This window comes from Strix aluco, chromosome 5 (assembly GCF_031877795.1).
Source record: "Strix aluco isolate bStrAlu1 chromosome 5, bStrAlu1.hap1, whole genome shotgun sequence".
Taxonomy (NCBI): domain Eukaryota; kingdom Metazoa; phylum Chordata; class Aves; order Strigiformes; family Strigidae; genus Strix; species Strix aluco.
The window spans coordinates 53,768,063-53,782,715 of NC_133935.1; positions in this window are offsets into that span (position 1 = coordinate 53,768,063).

The following is a 14,653-nucleotide window of genomic DNA, read 5'->3' on the forward strand; positions in this document are numbered from 1 at the left end:
TTAAGACATTTAGTTAAATACTCATTTCACTGCAGAACAGAGACTCCAAAGTGAAATCTACTCAGGAAGATGGTACTAGGTTTTTTTCTGCATTCAGGCTTCATTTTTCTGGACCTTCACCTCTTATTATATGTAAAATGAATTAGATCACTTTATTAAACTTCAAGGAAAGAACTGGCATTGTAACATAGAACACATGGTCCAAAAAGCCCTTTAGGTTACATTTCTCACCTCAAAGTAGAAGCAATTGTTACACAAATCTGGGGGGGAAATGGTGACGAAAAAGGCAATAAATCTGTACACTTCCAGTTTTCCCATTTACTTGAGGCCATTTAGAAGGTCTGTCATTATCTGTCACTGTTCCTCAAACTTTTAATCTGTGAAATTAGTCATAGGATGCATCTTCATAAAGCTCTTGTAAATCCATGTATAGATACTGCTAATATCAATATCAATATACTATATCAATAACCATATAACTATATAAATATCATTATTCCACTACTCTTCAACAAACTCTTGAAAGGAAGAAATGCTGAGCTTTGAAAATCAAACAGCATTTAAGAAAAATTAAATTATCAATTCTTTCCTCATCCCAAAATGTTGGAAGAGTTCCAAAACTATACTGAATGGTCCCAAGATGTATTGCACAAAACATGGTATTTGCAAAGCTCTTTGTCTTCTCTGACTGCCCATGAGAAATAACCCAGGTTTGTCACAAAAACAATTCCTTTGCAGTACCTTCTTTATGACTTGACTGTGAAGAGCTGAGGACATTTCCCCAGCCAAGGGTTTTCAAGTTTGTTCACTTCGACTTTCTCCACGTTGCTTTCCTTTCCCAGGGGTGGTTGGCCCTAGAAGTGCCATTACCTGAAAGTGGATCTTTTGCCTGAGGGGAAGCTACATCCTCCTGCCTGACTTGAACCTTGCAGGACTCCAAAGGGATTTTCCTGGCTTCACACAACTCTTCTGAAGGTTGGTTGGAAAACTCTCAAAGCTAGAAGAAAAGGACTTCAATTATGAAATCAGACAATATAATGCCTGAACAACCATTTCACCACCAGAAATGATCCATCAGTCATATCTGCAACTTTTTTGTGACCATGGAGGAAAAGGTTTTTTTAAATTATAAGTGCTTATAACGTCCTGTCCCACTCTGTGGGCTATGGTGAAGTTGGTTTTAATTCTCTGCACAGTACAAGTCGCAACAATCACCCGAAAGGTTTCATCAAATAACAAGTTTACTTGAAATCCAGCAGTGGCACAACAGATAGTATAACAGCTAGGAAAAACTTCAATGACAACTAAAATCTGTGAATATGAAAATAGTGGCTGAGGCAAAGCTTACAACATATGCTGACAAACTACATATGCACCAACAAACCGTATAACATGTAACATATACTAACAAGCTTTAAATTATACAACATGTCCCAACAAGCCCTATATGCAGAAAATACAGAACGGGTGAGAAGAGAAGAAAGGGGAAAAGGGAGTGAGAGAAAGAAAAGGAGAGTGAAAGAGAAAGATTTCACCAGTCCTGGTTCCAGCACTGGTCCAGCCAGCCTACAGCTCCTGTTCCAGAGGGGTGCTGCCCAGGGCTTCAGTTTGTGTCCTTTTATAAGCCCTTGCCCCATCTCCAGGCAGGTACTTGGATTCATTAGGCTAATTAGGTGTCATGCGCAGTTCATGTTTCCAGAACCTTCCCAGCTCTGGTGCCTGCATAGTTTGTATAGTTTCAGATCCTTCTGGAAATGGGTCGGTGCACTTGGGGGTTATTGGGGAGCTACTCCCCCATCCCTGTAGGTATGATCACCATCTGACCCCTCTTCTTAGCACATGAGTCATGAAAACGTCCTCCCCATTGGCTCTTCATGGAGTCACACAAAGTAGGGAGGTCCAGTCTCAGAGAGGGACAGTCCCACCTCCACAGGACTCCTCACTTGCCGAATCTCCCTGTTGTTACCTGCACGACTCCGGTGTTTCCCTAGAGACCGTCTCTTTTCTCAAAGTTCCCCACCAGATGTTTGAGGCATCAACCGTGACTTTGTTGGACTGTCACAATAAAGCATATAAATGTCATTGTGAATTAAGTGTTTCAGAGCAACAGTTTGCTACCACACAGTGTACTAAACAGTTTGGAATGAGTATACTGATCCCAGGCCAAACACAAGCTCGTTAAGAACAGAACTGCATCCACACACCAGCAGAGCTTCAGATCAGAGTTCAGAGTTCAGAACTACAAGGCTGCTAGAATTGTATTTAACCATAACGGGTAGCTTACTATAAAAGATCACCATGGCTTAAATTTCTTTTAAAGTAATTTAAACATCACTTTTAAATTACAAATTTCTTTCAACAGAGACATTTATGAGGCTTTGTTTCTTATGGATCTTGCAATGCTGTATTCCCCATAGTAGTAACTCCAGCTTCTCTCCTTGTGATGATCCCCCTTCACCTGTCATAGTGCTACACATATCCCCCTGCAGCCCCTCACTATCCGTGTTCTTCAAGCCCAGCACTGGGGCTGGTTCCCAGCTTTGCTGTGCTGAATTGCTGAGCAGCATTCATCTGGTGACCGGCCAGCAACAGGCCAAATGGAGCAGGCAGCTGCAATATGCACTAAATTTTAGTAACTTAATAACAAAAAGTCTCTTTGTCTGAGAAATGTGATTAATATTCAGCAGTAGAGTAAAACTTTGTTCTCATGGAACAGAGATACACAGAAGCACAGGCAGAATGAGTGCACAGCCTTTATTGCCTTAGAAAACCTGCTTAAGGATTCTGTGTTAATGAAGCCCACAGAAGGAAATCTGTATTCATCACCTTACACTTTTAAAGAGAAGCTTAGTAAGGGTTTTTTTCCCTGATTTGTTTTTGTTCATTTAGACTCTATGTAGCTGCATGGGAAAATAGGCAAAAAATCACAAATACAAAAGGCTGCTATTTTGTACAATATCTGACAAATGACTTCGTGCCACTGATCCCACACACCAGATGGTATATTGCCATAACCAAAACTGGTGCTGACATAAATATTGTCCATACTTGCAAATTTTAATTATTTTTGGATACAAGACACATACACAATATTTTTTATCTAGGAGGTTTTGCCATACAACTTTGAAACAAGCAAATACTGCTAAACAAAATATTGCTCTAGATTTTCAAACATACTTAGTTTGTATAACGGGAACAGGGACAAAACTAGGTTTTCCTTCTTTTTTTTTTTTTTTCTTTTTACAGTGTGGGGTGATTTTTAGTTTTAAAAAACCTTTGATAACTTGCTATGTTTTGTGATATGTTTGGGTGAATATGAGGATAAATTGCAAAGCTGCTTTCCATGAGAACCTTGAGTTCGGCCAAGTTAAATCCTCAGGCTGAGTGGGGTGGCTATTAGGAGCAGGTGCTGGTTCTTTTACCCTGTGGTGACATGCAGAGCCAGGCATAGCTGAACGAAAACTTAGTTTCCAGTAAGATCTTCCCACTATATTAGAAACACATAAACTGGGGGAAAGGAGGGAAGACAGAAGAAAAAGTACATTTCTGGCTGTGGCAAAAATGAGGGGAATACAGAAGAGAGCTCTGTAACTCCAGACAGATGCCCTAGGCTACCTGTACACTTCATTTTACTCAAGTGACTGTCTCACAGAAAATCGCTGTCAGAAAGCTCACAAAAAGCTGCCATACACTGCCAATATCTACACTGAAATTAACAATTTTACCCAATGTTACTAAGAAGCATTGAGTAATTCAGAGGTTTTCTGTTCAGGAGAAAACTTGTCAATCATATCTACCTGGGAAAGGGGATCTAAGCTTTCTCAAGTTGGACAAGCAGAAGTGGGACATGGGAACGGGTTGCTCAGAGAGGATGGAACTAGGCAAGACCCTGAGAAACCCAGTCTGACTTCAAAGTTTGGTCCGCTTTGAGCAGGGAGGTTGGACCAGATGACCTTCAGCAGTTCCTTCCTATCTACAGTATTCCATGATTACCTGACTTTTTGATAAATCATGTGTTTCAGCAGAGTTTCTGATTCACAGTAGCTGAGACACAATGTCAACCAGAAAGATGCTTACCTATGTTTACTTTAGTTCATAACCTTTGTGCATGTTTACAATAGTCATCAGTCACACTGTTGCCTACTATTTTTTTCCATTATCATTTTGCTCTCACACCCACCTCTAAGCACTCCTCTACTGTCACAGAAGGATCTCCCTTCTTCCAGCTGTTCAGACCCCTGGAGAAGTCACTGTAAAACTAGAAGAGATGGACTCCCAGTTCAGATGTCAGGTTCAAGACCTAGCACAACCCCCAGCAGCAGTTTCTTCCCCTTGCTCCATCCCAGGCTAGGACATTCCGAGTGCAGGCAGAATTTTTAGGATATTTGGTTGGTAAAAAGCAAGCAGTCTGTTTATCATTGTGCAAAATGTAATTATTCAAAGGTTTATAAATTGGCTACTTCCTCACAAATTTCTGCAAAACAGGGAGGTGCTAGAGCATTTCCAAGAAAAACTCATCAGAAATGTTAACACAGGCAATACTGGTTGTTCATTTTTTCTTTTTTTCTAGATGCATTTCAGAACATTTCAGAAATGTCTGACACTTCCTAATCAAACATCAGATGAGGCAGATAGACAGTGTGGGATATTTTTGCTCCAACTGTGAAATTTTCACAAGGTTATAAGCAACCAAAACTGGGGACTTACAATGGGAAGTACTCAGTGACCTCAACAAAATATGGTGCTATCAGCCCTTCCAAAATTAATCCCTTGGTCTCTGCTTAAGAATTGATATGACAGACTAACAATCTGGAGCATAAATTGACATCAGAACATACTTGGTCTCTAACATCAAGTACCCAACAGCCACATACTGTCAGTTCAAACCAAACTGAAAATCAAGTCTGGCTAAAAAAATTTTTGATATGTCTTCATCTAAATAAAAGCTCTGAATGGCAATACACATGTCTCGCAAGCACTGACTCAGCTCAGGTGATGTTAGCTGTTACAGGTATGTTGCCAAACATACCATACATATTTTTGTCTAACAGACCAAATTGTATGTTTCCTTCAAAGTTGTTTCCTTCAAAAACAACTGAACTATTCCTCCACAGTTATGACACGGTTCAGAAGAATGTGAGAGAAGTAGATGACCCCTGGAAACTCACCACCAGAGGTGAATAGGCAAGATCTGAAAATAGGGTGAGTACTGATTGTGTCCTCCCAGTTTCCCACCCAAAGATCTGTAGAAATACAAAGATGAAATCATCGTTGCAGCTACTGATGGCACTAACCAAACTAAGGAATAGTTAGAGGAAAAGAGTTAAGGAAAGTTAAGGAAAGCATAGATGACCTGATAGACTCAGTAAAACTATTCATACATACTATCTGAGGACATGCTTTGATGTTTGGCTGGGTGCAAGCCATGGGTCACATCACAAAACTCACCAGCAACAAAAGGATAAAGAAAATGTACTGGTACTGACTGTTCAAGATGAAAAAGGTAGCAATGGCCAAAGATGAAAAGACAAAGTTATTCCAATATAAAAAAAACCAACTGACTCTCAAAATGTAGTTCTATGAGTTAGGAAAATTCCCCTCTTCATTTCTATTGCCAAAAAAGGAACTACTACTAAAAACAGATTCTTACTTGGATCTTAATCTTACCATTGTCTCCACTCACACCACCCTTCATGACATCCTGCTGAATACATGAAACATGAATACAAAAATCAGCACTAGCAAATCCAAAGAGAGAGATATTAACGGATTTATGTGAGGCCAAGAATAACCAGAGAAGATGCCCTAATTGTCATCTCCTTGCAGCTTCTCTCAGTGTGTATGATCATAATTATTGTAGCTATGCCAGAAAAACAGAGAGCTATATTTAAACTCCAAAGAAGGTATTTGAAGTTCAAAATGCTAATAACATTTACGTAGAAAGGGAAGGAAACCTCGTAATAACATACGTATTAATTTTATTGGCTTGTGTTCATTGAAAGCAAATGCTCTCTGTAGTCAAAAGAACAGGAGCTTACAGCAAGAGAAAAGCAGACTTGGCTGGTCAAAGCACAGCAGATATTTTACCTCACCATGTGTTGTTTTTCAAGCTTCTAGCAGTCAGATGTCTGCCGGAAAAACACGGTCATCTGTGAGGGCACAGGGAACTGATCAAATAATAAAGGCTTTGTTTGATAAAAAATGATCTAGTTCTAAGGGCAAAAGAGTAAAACTCCTTCCACAGGTTAAAATGGCATTTTATTTCCACTGTTTGAAATGTAGGCTTCCTATTTAAGGTATTTTACTTACTATTACAAATAAAACTTCACACTGATTTTTTTCTGTTTCTTTGAACATAGTAGTTCATACAATAATAAACATACAAAAAATCAGCTGAAGGCAGATCTGACACTATTCTGACATCAAAATTTGCTGCTTTATAAATATCTTCCCTCTGGTTACTTACTGACATGAATGCTAGAAATGTGTGTGTCCTGGGGGAAAAAAAAAAAAAAAAATGGTAACTTAGATACCATCATGATCTTAGGCAGCCTCAGGTTTTGCATTTTAAATTTGCAGCAGGTCTGAAAAGCTTTGTAGCCAAAAATATAGTCCAAGAAAGGGAAAAATAAGATTAGTTCAGGGAACAGTGGTAATGATGAGTTTACATGAATGAATAATGGATGGAGGGATGTCCATTCTGCCCTGCATTTATAAAGCTTTTTGAATTAGGCAGGTCAGAAGACTCTAAAGTGTCATTTACCAGAATTATCCAATACCTTTTTAACTTCAGTAATACCTACCAATGTAATGCTGTTTAGTCTCTTATCAGCCATAAATTAAGCTATACTGTCTCCTAAGTGGAAGTACCTGCTGAAATCAATTATACCATATGTACATAACCATTAACAGAGCTGACTACAGTCTTCCATGCTTAAAGGCACAAATGGCAGAGACAATGCTCAGGACCTCCCGCTTTTTCTTCTTCAGGAACTGGGCACTGTAATCCTGTGCTCAGCTGTTCTGATTCTAAAGTGATGCCTCAATAAATGAGGTTTATGCAGATAAGCTGTCTGTTTCTGTAGCTGTCTGTCTCCATGAGGACTTTGAGTTTCAGCCATACTTACAGAGTGGAAGTCTCAGACATAATGGTAGACCTACAAGCTTCATAAAAATAATCACCTGAATAAAGGAGAAGTAATAAGCAAATGCTCTGACTGTGAGAAGAAGAACCAAGCAAGCGAACATGAGCTTTTTAGCTTTACTAGAGATTCCATCTGGACAGGACACCTAGCAGATGCTCCAGTCATATGAAAATCTTCAGCTGGAGCTTGTAATCAAGCACAAAATGCAAAGTTAAAAGAAGTTTTCTTATTTCAGGATTTGAAAGAACTAATTGGTTTTTCAGGACATTGAAAAGAGAATAGAAATGAATCAGGAGGCAAAGAGGGTCAGTGTCTACCATATGCTCTTCCATGCTCCCAAATATTTCTGCTATACTTAATGTTACTGCAGGTGGTGAAGCTTCCCATTGCAGCAATTTTTTTTTGCACAAGATATAAAGATGCTTCTCTGCTTTATTTGCTGGGTAATCATTTTTCAAAATACTCTTTTCCTCCACATTAAAATTGGTCTCAAGTTCTAGACTTGTCAAGTTTTTTCCAGCTACATTTGAAGTTCAAAGAACAAGCTGTTTTGAAATATTTTGAGATTATTCTGAATATGCTAATTTTTCTCAGCTCTCCATTTTTCAAAACCCAAGCACTCGGATGCCATCAGCCATTCAGATACCACAGGTGTATTGGAAACAAATCCCTAATAGCAGAGACCATAACCTCAACTGAGTACATTGATAAGGATATATAACACATTCTTGAAATTTCCTCTTAATAAAAATGTATTCATTTATATGCAGGCATTAACTGCTATATTGAAACAGGGATACTAGCAAGTCTACAATTTGGTCTCATAACTCTTGCCAGATCATGTCTCAAAGTATAGTCAAATAAACAAAACATAGTTATTTTAATAAGTCTTGCCCTTCGTACCAATAACAGGGTTAAAAAAGGATTCTCAGGCATCCCTTACTAGAAAACTTAGCCCAGAACAGATACTGATGCTGACTTTTACCTCAGCCCAAGACACAAGCTAGACTGAGAGAGCAGGACAGGGATTTCCAGTTTCTGCAAACACAAATAAACTTCAGCACAAACTGTGCTGAACAACATTGAGATCATTTCAGCTGTGAAATCTAAGGGTCAGGAAGAAGAGAAAGGTTCTATGTAAAATATGAAATGGGTCAGAGACGTGTTCCATGTGAGAGGCCACCCCAGCACTCCCGCAGGCACTGCAAACAAGAAGCCGATACATGGTCATTATGGAGACACGTTGCTGCGTTGGACCATGTTGGTTTATGGCTGTGACAGAAAGAATGAGCAGCATACTGAACACGAGTCTGCATGAAAACAAAATCCTACCTTCACGGTAATCCTTGCTCATTTCAAGATGCATGGTTGTAAATAATGGGCAATGTGTCTTTTTATTTCCAGCTCATATAATGTCAAAAGATATAAGCGGGGAAGCTGCATTCATGTCCAGGATCGCAGTGCCAGTTCCCAACAGACTTTTTCCTTATATCTTTTTTTTTTTTCCAAAAGTGACTAATGGTAATGGATGGTTGTGCTCATCCCTGTTATTAGCTGAAGCAAAGTCAGAGGAGTTTCAGTCTAAATTAATACAGATCATAAAAGCCTTTGCAAATTAAGTGTTGTTCACCAAAGTAATATACAATTTTCTTTCTTTTCTACATAGTTTTCATATGTTATTTGGCAACTGCTTGATAAATGCTAGTAGTAAAATAACTGCTTTAAAAAGGATACCAACTGTGGAGAAGGCATCATAGTAATTGCTAGGCGCTTCAGTTTGTTGTTTTATAAAAGGCGAAAACATAACATTGGTTCACATCTCCCAGAGAGTATTTCTGGTGCCTTGTAGCCATAATGCATTATCATGAGTTATAGCTCTGTAACCACCTTTTGCAGGAATTTATGTGCAGAAAATTGTCTGCCCTTTGCAGCTGTGTAACTACACACACACTTTCCCCCCACCCTGAGCAAACTCACAACACTGCTGTATTAGACCTAGTGTCTTCACATCAGTCTGGAGGATGCTGCGGCACCACGCTCTGGGGTTCCACATGCTGGTCACAGAATGAGGGCCCACATCTGGCACCTTGAGTCTTATGAGGAGAAAGAGATGAAGAGGAAAGCTGCAGGTAGGGACTGATCTTCTAGACAGGCCTTTTTATTACTTTTCTTTTTTCTTGTTTTTTCTATGCAGTGCACCACCTTCTGTGTCTTCTCGCACTCTACTAGTCCAGGCATCAGACGCACTCACCTGACAGATCACATTTAAGACTGACCATTCATGATCTGCCATATCCAGCATGTGGGGTCATGGAGTGGGAGAGAAAATGTGTAGAAGCTCCAAAAACTATGAGAGGGAGCAGGAAGTAGGAGCCAATTAAATGAGTCACACAATCAATATGAGACACCTCACAGAACCTCCTCAATTTCCTACCAGTGCTGCCTACCCACAAAATGGGTTTGTACTATACCTCCTGAGAAATATAGCTACTCTAATGTTGTATTCATGGACAATTAAAGTCAAGACAGTGAGATTGTCCATCTTCATTTTCTTTATGCCTGATATTGCAAATCTAGATATTATGCACCAAATACTTCATATATTGCCATGGGGTAGTATTCAAGTTTTAATAGAAAATTCACTTGTATGTTCTATAGATGTTATTTTAGAGTTACTGCAGTAACTCACTACAGTCCATTATATTGCAAAATGAATCTGCTTTTTTAAAAAGCTTTCCTGCTTTTATTTTGGTTATATGAGATATACATGGTGTCTCAAGAAATAAGTAATGCCTGACTGCATTCAAAATCACCTTTTTAAGTCCATCAGCAAGCTGTATTTGCATGAAGTACTGCATTTTAAAGGTTAGGTTACCTACCTGTTATCATAGAAAAGCTATCATACTGCTATAAAAGAGATTGCTCAAGGCCATGACAAATTACTTTCCCAGATGTTCTTACTATTAAAGGCTAAATTCACTGAACCACTAACTTTCTGTTAATTTGTAACATTTTCTCAAGTGCTGCCTTTGGAATAGAAAATGAAAATAAATTATCCTCCAATGCTTAACAATGCCTTCCCTGCATATAAATGTGCTCCAAAGACTTGAAGACTGCTTAACAATGTCTCTGGATGTATTTGAAATCTGCAAACTCTAAGATTTAAGGACCCTAAAAATCCACAAGGATACACAAGCCACTGACATTTACTTCTGTTGTTTCCAAACTTTTAGATTTCAATGGCTAATCTGGCTCAAAATAAGAATGAATCTCAGAATGTTCATTTACTTTTTGTAACACATATGAAACACACATGTGGATGGTGAGTACCTCAGTTCAAGCTCTTACAGTGTTTTAGAAATCATCCAGGACATAAACTGCATATTCTGTAAATTATATACAAACTTGATGGCACCAGCACACAGCAAGGAGACCCTTAAAGTAAATTAATTTGATTAGCAGAGACACTTAAGATGTATCTGCTGGTCTTTTTCACATCTTCAGTCTCAAGAAATCCTTGAGATAGCAAAGACATCAGAGAGGACTACAAGCGACAGCAAATCTGCCAAACTAAGGAACTGACATTTTGGGGTACTAGAGAGGCATTTGAATGTAGAAAGGGCAAGAAGTCAGGGCTAAATCAAGAAATATAAGTAGTAAAAGCTTTTATCCTGAAGTATACTCACCTGTAATGAAAACCTCAACTTAAGGTTAGCCAGTCTGACTCCCTATTCAATAGTACTTACTGCCTGGTGGCAGTTCTGAGGACAGAATGTGGAAAGATGGCACTGGCAGACAGGTGATACTCCATGTCTCTTTGAACATCCCCTCCAGATCTGCAGATCTATAAAACTGAAAATAAGGAGCAATATATGTTTGAGTGACAGAGAGGAAGAAAAGGCAGTTCTGAATGTCGAGCAAGGAACCGTTTGCCCAGGTAGGGACTAAGTGCAATCTTCCCATATCCCACACATTGGGCTAAAGAATCACTCTCTCATTTTCTTTATGCTTAGTCTAATGAATAGTATTCATTCCTATGTGCGAGTTAAAAAGGAGCTGAGCCCTTGGAGACTGAGCAGCCTGGTAAGCTGTGTCCTGGTGGAACAGAAGAGCTGTGTTCAGGGTCCAGCTTCAAACTGGTTGGAAAACAGAGATGGAAAGACCACTTACAACTCTCAGGTGACAGTCCTGCTCATCATCTGATATACACCAAGAGCTCTAAACCCATGCTTGCAACTGCCATCCCTGCCAGACCTGCCTTTTGTTCTCTTCATCCCCTGAGGCACTGCAGGATTTGACCCTGTTCTGCTTCAGGGCATGCTGAAAGCATTAGAGCCTTGACAGGACCAAGCATGTGTGTCTGTGTCTCACACTGAAGCCCAGACAGGACCCATGAACCCAGTGTTCTCCACTGAGGCCCTTGGTCCACTAGATGTTGTGAAGCTGCTTGGTTTATTCAAAATACAGGGTCAGATACTACTTTCTTCTAAAACATGAGTGGGGGAAGAGGAGGTAACTCTTCCCCCCAGGTACTCACAAATCAATGTTTAAGTCCTTGTGCAACGCACTTCCCTGCCTTCCTCTGGGGGTTCAGAGTTTGTGCAGCTGGGACTGCAGGCCAAGTCTCCCAGCTCACTGAAGTACCCTAACAGCTAGACCGGACTTACACTGAGACAGAATTAATTCAGCACCAAGAGAGGGGAATCACAAAAAGGAAGATGACTCTCTAACCCTTTCTACTGTGTGCTATCATCTAATGGCTATAACGTATATAACCAGGCCTTAAACTGAAGACTGGAAACCCTTCTTCCTGCATGAGCACTATGGCAGAAAACCCACGTCCTTGACAGAAGCAGAGTGTAAGAGGAGAGGTGAAGGATACTCCTTTCTTTCAGTAACCCCCTCCTAATTAATCCCTAGCCCAACAGCTACATTGCTTGCTCATGAAGGGACTGTAAACTCCCTGAAGCCAAAGAAAATAAAGATCTTGCTTTTGAAAAAAGTCTGTTAATGATCAATTTAATTATATAATTGTAATAAAATTGCTGTTTTACTAAATAGCTTCTTTTTGAAGATACTAGAGGCATTTCTGTATTTGTGGGGGCTTTCAAGAGTGCAGGGGAAATATCATTATTAAAAGCCCTATCATTCTGTCTGGCACTGCACAGAATATGAAAACAAGAACTGAAAATCTTACACTCTAATAGATAGTTTGATACAAGGGCAGGGAAACACAGGCAGGATGCTGATGGTTTTGGAAGAAGGAGACAGTTATCAGCAATTCTCTGCAATAAAAATCTCTACTGGTGATGCCAGAATCCTTACATTTGTACAGATTATCAAAAGAAAGGTTTCACATGCTAATTAATGTACTGACAGCTTCACACAGCTTGTGCCCATGTATGATCAACACAGATTTTAGATAGGTACTGTTTTCACATCAATATTATTTGGTAGAAGTAATTACCGATTGTTACCGATTGTTAGACTTTTAAGAACAATATTCCTTGTAATTTAGTATGTAACAAGTGACAGAAGCACCTTTATGTTGTGAAATAGCACAATGAATTAGGTTGCATCATGCCAGGAGCAAACTTGTCAGCATCCAGTAGTAACAAAGAATTGCTGGGCTCACAAGCAGCTGTTGCCAGACTTACAAGAATCCTGTGATTCTGAACTCCTTTAAGACCGTTCGATGCATCCCTTGATCATGGTTTCTCTGCAAAGTCTGCTTATTGGCAGGTGGCCTCTGTCTGCAATCTGAGCAGCTCATGTAAGGATCATCATGACTCCCATCAATTTCTTGAGCATCTGGGTCCTGAGATCTCCAACATAAAAAACAAATCCCAGTCAGCATTATCGAGAAAAATAAAATTGGAACACAAAACTCTTATTGCCTCAAGTATTAGACACTTCACTGTGATTTGGAGCCTGCCTTCCCCAAATTATCCCTATGTCCAGATCTCATGGCTGGAACATAAATAACTTGGCTACAAGCAGTACTGTCTCTTTGCACCTACCAGTGCTTCACGCTTACCAAGGTCATGAACAAAACGGCAATTAAAATTGTTAGTACTTTAAAACCAGTTTAGTTTAAAGAAAGTGTGCAAAATACTCGCAAATGGACAGCTACTCCGTATGCTACTACAGACAGAATTTTCATTCCATAAATAGGTCTTTAAGAAGAATTCAGGCTCAACATTTTCAGCTTTGATAGCAGGGGAAGGAGGCTAAAAAAGTTGTTATTGTCTTTCTCAGACTGTATTGGCAATGTGATCAACTTAAATTTCACCCAATATTTTGACGCATCAAGGCAACTAGAAAAGTTTAATGGTTTAGTCTAAATGAAGACAACAAGCTTCTTTAAACAAAGTAATATTTCAATGGAGGGTCAATCAATATTGAATCAATAACCTGGAGATTAAAATTACTTCACTGGTGTATCATCCAGATGTACAAAAATGCAGAAATTCAACACAAAATAAGAACTATGAATAAAATTTTTATGATAAGGTAGTGCTCAAAAAGTCTTTGAAATCAATAGCAATATCACCCACAGCTCACCGGACTTTAATCTGTATTGAATCACACGTTTAACAGATACCTTGTACCACAGTAAAAAAATTTCAGTTTGCCTGCAGCATGAATTTTAGGACAAGAAGGAACCCTTGAGCATTATATGTAGCCACAAACCCTCATATTAAAAATCTCTTCGCTATCTGCCCTTGGAAAAAAAGTGTGATTTACAGCAGCTTTAATACACAAGCCCGTTTGCTGAGAATTATTCTATAAACTGTATGTCTTGGTGACAATAAATCCACAATCTCTGTTATTTGCTAAACTAGTCCCTGTTCAGTTTTAGTCTCTAAATGTAGGGTACTCTAAATTGTGGTGGCAATGGAGTGAGAAACTTCGCTGGGGGAGGTGAAAATCAGCATGTAACAGAGGGAAGGGTGCTCTTAGGCTTTCAGCTGCAGCTTTGCCTCTTCCTGACCTGGTCGTGCTTCCCCACTTGCAGCAGCTCTCCCACAGACCCCATGGTCAAGACAAACAGGGTACATGGCAATTAATTTTAGATAACCCTTTGTATCATTCGATAGACTCTCTTGTTCTCATCAAAACGCCACTTACTACGGAGCCTCTGTGGGTTTGATCGTTTAATTAACTGGAGGATTGTTTTCCAGAGCTAACACAATGCTTTTTAGATCCATCTGCCCCTTATGAACACCCTGCGGTTCCATCTCCGCGCACGGGGAGTTCTGATGCATTTAACGGGGACCGCATCTTCTGCTGCGCCCCCCCCCCCAAAACCCTGCCCGCGGCTGGCGGCTGCAGTGCCGGGCTGCCAGCCACCAGCCCGCCCGCTGAGGAGCTGCCGCCAGGCTCAGGGCTGGTTTGCACCGGAGGGGCTGAGCCCCGCCGGGCGGGGAGAGCTTTGCCCTCTCTCTTGGCGGGGGCAGCGGGCGCGGAGAGGCGCGGAGCCGGAGCGGAGCGGGGCGGAGCAGCGA